The following is a 5981-nucleotide window of genomic DNA, read 5'->3' on the forward strand; positions in this document are numbered from 1 at the left end:
AAAAAAAAAAAAAATAATAATAGTTCATAGTCAAATTACCTTCCTGATGGAAGAGGGTGATACACAGATGACAGAAAATTCGATTCCCATTGCTTTCCTAGTGGGCTGGCGTGTCTACAGGGGAGGCCAGAAGGCCCCACATGGACATGTGTGCACCTTGCCTTTTGGGAGTTGGAGGGTAATTTTGGGGATAATAGCCCTTCATGGAACATGTTCCTACGATGCCTTGCCTACAAATTAAGAGACAAAGTAGCAGGAAGGCCTAGCCTTCCAGTCTTTTAAACTTTCTGAGTGACTGAAAGTGGCTTAATGGGGATAAAACTCCCTTACAATCTGTTTGGCCTTAGGAAGGCCGGTTGGTGCCTTTCACAGCTCTTCACTGGTCTCAGTCCTATTCTTGAATTGCAGGAGCTGAACTTGCTAGAATAGACGGTCTGGCCCTATGCTTGCTGGTTGTTCACCTTGGGTTTCCTTTTTTCCGAAGAATGTGCTCCTCTGATTATCAGGGTAGCTGGTTTCTGAGTCCCTAACCTTATTTTAATGGAGTGGAAGGGGTGAACTCTGACTCCTGCCTGGCTAGAACTTCAGGTATGAGATGTCTTAAAGGCAAGCTCGGCTGATTTCTGGTCATACACTCACTTGTGTGGAGGAGAAGTGTAGGTCACAGAAGGTGGTAGAATGAGGTGAGGAGTGAATCAATAGTGGTATTGGGGAAATACCCAGAAGCAGAACTTTCTTAGGAATGGTTTCCACATCATCCTTAAAGCCACCAGAGAACTCTCTGGAGTAATGATGAATTAGCAATAACTACAACTCATTTTCCTTAAACTGCATTTTACTAATGTGACTTTGTTCTTGTCTTTCCTTATAATGCCCTCCCTTCATTCCAAATTAACACTGATGAAATAAGAAAGTTATTAAGTACAACCTTGCTTAGCAAGAGCTTATAAAACCCTGAACTATAAAGACACTTCAGAGCAATATTAGAATCTGCATTTTCTTTAAAATGCAGCTTTATTTGTTTAATATTCTAGGATTTTGGGTGGAAATTATCAGTTTTATTTTTGGTTTGGATGCTCCCATTTTTCCTTCCCTGAGAACACTGAATAAGAATAATATTTTCTATCTTCCATTTAACTTCCTGTTAAAATCTTCAGGCAAATATTAAACAGTATGAGTGATCTCTTTTTCTAGTGAAGCAGTTACTACCTATATATTGTCTTTTTTTTTCAATCAGAGTCTCACTCTGTCACCCAGGCTGGAGTGCAGTGACATGCTCACGGCCACTGGCACCTCGACCTGCTGGGCTCAGGCAATCCTTCTGCCTCAGCCTTCCAAGTAGCTGGAATTACAGGCATGTGCCACCATGTCCAGCTAATTCTTAAATTTTTTATTTTATTTTATTTTTTTAATTGTAGAGATGAGGTCTTGCCAAGTTGCCCAGGCTGGTCTTGAACCTGTGGGCTCAGGCAATCCTCTCACCTCCCCAAAGTGCTGGGATTATAGGCATGAGCTACTGTGCCCAGCCTATATTGTTTTCTTAATCTATGACCTCCACTGTACTCTTCGTTCCTACCTCCTGGCTACCTATTGAACATCTTCACAGGGATATCCCCAAGCACCTCACATTCAGTATGTCTGAAAACTGAAATCCTTGCTTTCCTCTCTAAAATCTGCTCATATTCTATATTCTGTCTTAATTAATGGCTTTGCCATCCATAGTCGTACAGGTTAAAATCTGAGCCATGTTGATCTTTTGGTCCTTACTGTCACATATGCTTTTGTCATACTATCTTTTTTTTGTGTATGTGTGTTGGAGTCTCACTCTGTCACTCAGGTTGGAGTGCAGTGGCATGCTCACTGCTACCTCAGCCTCGACCTGCTGAGGTCAGGTGATCCTTCTGCCTCAGTCTTCTAAGTAACTGGAATTACAGGCATGTACCACTACACCCAGCTAATTTTTTGATTTATTGTAGAGATGAGATCTCGCCAAGTTGTCAGGCTGGTCTCGAACCCATGGGCTTTGGCAATTTTCTCACCATGGCCTCCCAAAGTGCGGGATTATAGGTGTGAGCCACCGCTCCCAGCTTGTCATACTATCTTAATATCCCTTAACCTGGTCCTCTCCCCCTTTTTTTTTTTTTTCATTTCCACCACCTCAGACAGTCTCACTTCCTCTCATGTAGCATCTTTTTTTTTTTTGAATAGGAGTCTCTCTCTGTCACCCAGACTGGAGTGCAGTGGCATGCTCCCAGCCACCGCAGCCTCAACCTGCTGTGCTCCAGCTATACTTCCACCTCAGCCTTCCAAGTAGCTGGAACTACAGGCATGCGCTACCACGCCCGGCTAATTTTTGATTTATTGTAGAGACCAGGTCTCATCAAGTTGCCCGGGTGGGTCTCGAACCCGCGGGCTCAGGCAATCCACTTGCCTCAGCCTCTCAAAGTGCTGAGATTACAGGCTGAGCCACCGAGCCCAGCCTCGTGTAGCATCTTTCTAGCTCATCTCTCTGCCTTGTTAGCAAATCTTTTTACTGCCACAGGTATCTTTTCATAATTCAAATAGTATCTGCAAACTATTTAAAATCTGATAGTTAGTCTTCAAAATCTAAATTGTGTAGCCTAGACATAGAAGACCATTGCTTTTCTATCCCATAATCTAACCTATTATTGAACACAGTCAGGTTCTTTCATATTTTCAACACCTTTTATATAAACTCTAACCTTGACAAACTCCTGTTCCAAAAGACATAGCTCAGGTATCCTCTCATCTGTAAAGAGTTTCTTCACTCATGTCCCATAAAACTTTTGTAAATACTTCCTGTATAACACACATCATATCATGTTCTAATTGTACATTCAATGAGTATGACTGAGTTTCTGCTTTATGCTTGGCTAAGTATTAGGGCCCAGGAGTGAACGTGGTTCCTGCCCACTTGGAACTTACGTTTTAACTTGAGGACCCCTCCCCCACCCACCAAAGAGGAAAATACATATAGGAAGTAACTGGATTTGAGTAAAGGCTGTGAGGGAGATAGATGGGACTAAAATAAAGAGTAAACTTCTGTCTCCCAAAGGCTCCCTGTGGCCATGATAGCTTGAACAGACCTAATGAAAGAAAAGGAGCCTGCCATATAAATAGGGGACAGATACATTTTCTTCTCAGGGCGTTTTCTCATGCTATTTCTTCTGCATAGAAAGGGATTGGTATCTCTGAGAAACTGAAAGATAACCACTTTGGCTGAAGTGTGATAAAGAGCAAAGATGGGAGGGAAAGAGGAGTGGTGCAAGAGGAGGCTGGAACTAGGAGTTGGCCAGCTGAATTAGAGCCTCATGATAAAGAATTTGGGACTTAGTGGTGTTTCTCTGGGAAGCACCTGTAATGTGTAAGTAGAAGTGCAACATGTATCTTTATACATTTTATGAAAATCATTTTTGCTGCAAGAAAACCAGTACTAAGGAGTGGGTGGCTGCCCACAATGATCCTGGGGACTGAGCAAGCTGTGGGCAGAGAGGCATTCAGTGGAGTGACACTATGGAGGACACCGGCCCCTTGATGAGAGCAATTCTAGAGGTCTGAATGGGAGAGGCAGATGGCTGTGACTGAGGGATGAACTCAGAAGTAGGAAAATAGATGTAGCATTTGTAAACAACTTCTTAGAGAAGCTCAGCTATCAACTGATACATAGTACATAGCTAGGGTATCCTGAGCAATTACAGTTGATTTATGTTTGTGTTTAGAATGAGAGATATTAAAGTGTATGGCTATAATGAGGAGAATGATCAGTAGAAAGAGATTGTTGCTGGAGACTGCTGTAATAAATAAATCAATAGTATCCTTGAGAAGGTGAGAGTGATACAAAGCACAAGCTGTATCTGTCTTTCCTTCTATGCTGGGAGCTCTTTTTTTTGGGCATGTGTTGGAGTCTTACTCTGTCGCCCACGGTGGAGTGCGATGGCAAGCTTATGGCCACTGGGCTCAGGCAATCCTTCCACCTCAGTCTTTCAAGTAGCTGGAACTGCAGGTGCATGCCACCACGCCTGGCTAATTTTTTGATTTATTGTAGAGACGAGGTCTCACCATGTTGCTCAGGCTGGTCTTGAACCCCCTGAGCTTAGGCAATTCACTCGCCTTGGCCTCCCAAAGTCCTGGGATTACAGATGTGAGCCACTGTGCCTGACTGCTGGGAGCTTCTTAAATAAAGACCTTGTTTTTTTTAATCCTAAATCTCAGTCCTTGGCACATAGTAGAGACTGACCGAGGTTTTGGGTGAACACATACATTTCATGCTGAGTCTGTATCTAAAGCCTTGTTGGGTAATGGGACACGGGATACTGCGAAGTCATGAGACAGTGGCTCATGTTTCAAAACAGTAGAAACAGTAGGTGATTGGGTATAAGTGGGAGATAGTAAGTGCAGACTGGCTTTGTACAGGGGAGCTACCCAAAAAGTATGGAGAGAATTCAGAGGGGAGGGGAGGGAAAGAAGAGGCAGTTCATACAAAGAGATCAATAAGTGGAAAGTTGCAGATTATAATTTAGAAAATAACTTGAGAATTAAATAACCTAAATGTACTCTTTCCTACCCAACACACACAGTTAGCATGTCACAATGAGCTCTAATATTTTGTGGTTTCTATGTTATGCCTTTACTCTTGAAGTTCCTTAGATTATATTATATGGTTTTGGCTGGGAAAACATAAAATGATATTGGTATTGGTTATTGTGACTAGAGAGGGTAGAGAAGTGGGTAACTGTAGCTTTTTTCCTACATACCTAGTATGCTTTCAGTCAAAACTGTCAGTAATGGAAATACTTCTTTTACATAAATAATACAAAGTATGAAAATAAAATATGTTCCCAGTAATGTCATACATCCCATTCATAATAAATTGGAGAATATGAAAGTATATTTGAAATCCTCAAGCCTTGTGTGTGTCATTTGTCCCATCAAATATATTCCTGAGGCTGGCATGGGCACCTCGGGTTCCTAGCCCTTAATCCCCTTCCTTGCTCAGGGCACTTCTGGCAGAGACTAATGAACAGGAAAGTGTCTCATGAGTGGGTATCCAGAACCAGGAAAATCAGGAGGAGGTAGAGCCAGAATAGACCTCAATTTGGTAATCAGTTCTTGAATAATCTACACTTGGCTGTATTTAAAGGAAACAATACCTCCCAGAGATCTGAATTTCTGATTTTTTTACCCAAATATAATTATGAAAATAACATTCAGGATCAAAGTATATAAAAATACATAAATGTCTGTAAAGATATAAGCAGCCCTCTTATATTCAAGAGAATGCAGGTACGAAAATAAAAGAAAGATTAAAATTAAAATTCAGAATATTCATGCACAGTATTTTCTCCCCATCTCCCCTCTATAAATATATAGGATATTCATCTCTTCCTCTCTCTTTTCCTTTTAAAATTACATTTCCCCTCATTAAATAAGGAAAGCTTATTTCAACATATAGAGTAAATATAAAGAATAAACAAAATCTCAGTTAAATTTAAAAATCACTCCAAAGCAAATTATTATTAACATGTTCTTGTTAATATTCCCATCTTGACTGTAGACTATCCTTGGAGGCCTCCCCTCTAAGACAGTGGCAGTGGGAGATGAAGAAGAAACTAGGAAAATATTTATAGCCTTAAGATGTGTTTTCTCTGGGTTGTCTATGATGGCAGTTCTCATCAGGGAGCCATTCTGTGTTACAGCCTTCAGCTTTTCTGATATCTAGAATTTTGAGCTAGATTTTTTTTTTTTTGAGTTGAAGTCTCACTCTGTCACCCAGACTGGAGTGCAGTGGCTGCTCCTAGCCACTGCAGCTTCGACCTGCTGGGCTCCGGCGATCCTTCCACCTCAGCCTTCCAAGTAGCTGGAACTACAGGCACGCGCTACCACGCTCGGCTAATTTTTGATGTATTGTAGAGATGTGGTCTCGCCAAGTTGCCCAGGTGGGTCACGGACCCGCGGGCTCA

General features: G+C 41.7%; 1 protein-coding gene across 3 annotated transcripts in view; it reads left to right on the forward strand.

Moving 5' to 3' along the window:
• The window catches only part of CARMIL1 (capping protein regulator and myosin 1 linker 1), a 361962-nt gene that overhangs the window by 165060 nt on the left and 190921 nt on the right, over positions 1-5981 (forward strand). The window lies entirely within an intron of this gene.

The sequence above is a fragment of the Carlito syrichta genome, unplaced genomic scaffold (assembly GCF_000164805.1).
Source record: "Carlito syrichta isolate Samal-C Ts95f unplaced genomic scaffold, Tarsius_syrichta-2.0.1 Scaffold301645, whole genome shotgun sequence".
Lineage (NCBI taxonomy): Eukaryota > Metazoa > Chordata > Mammalia > Primates > Tarsiidae > Carlito > Carlito syrichta.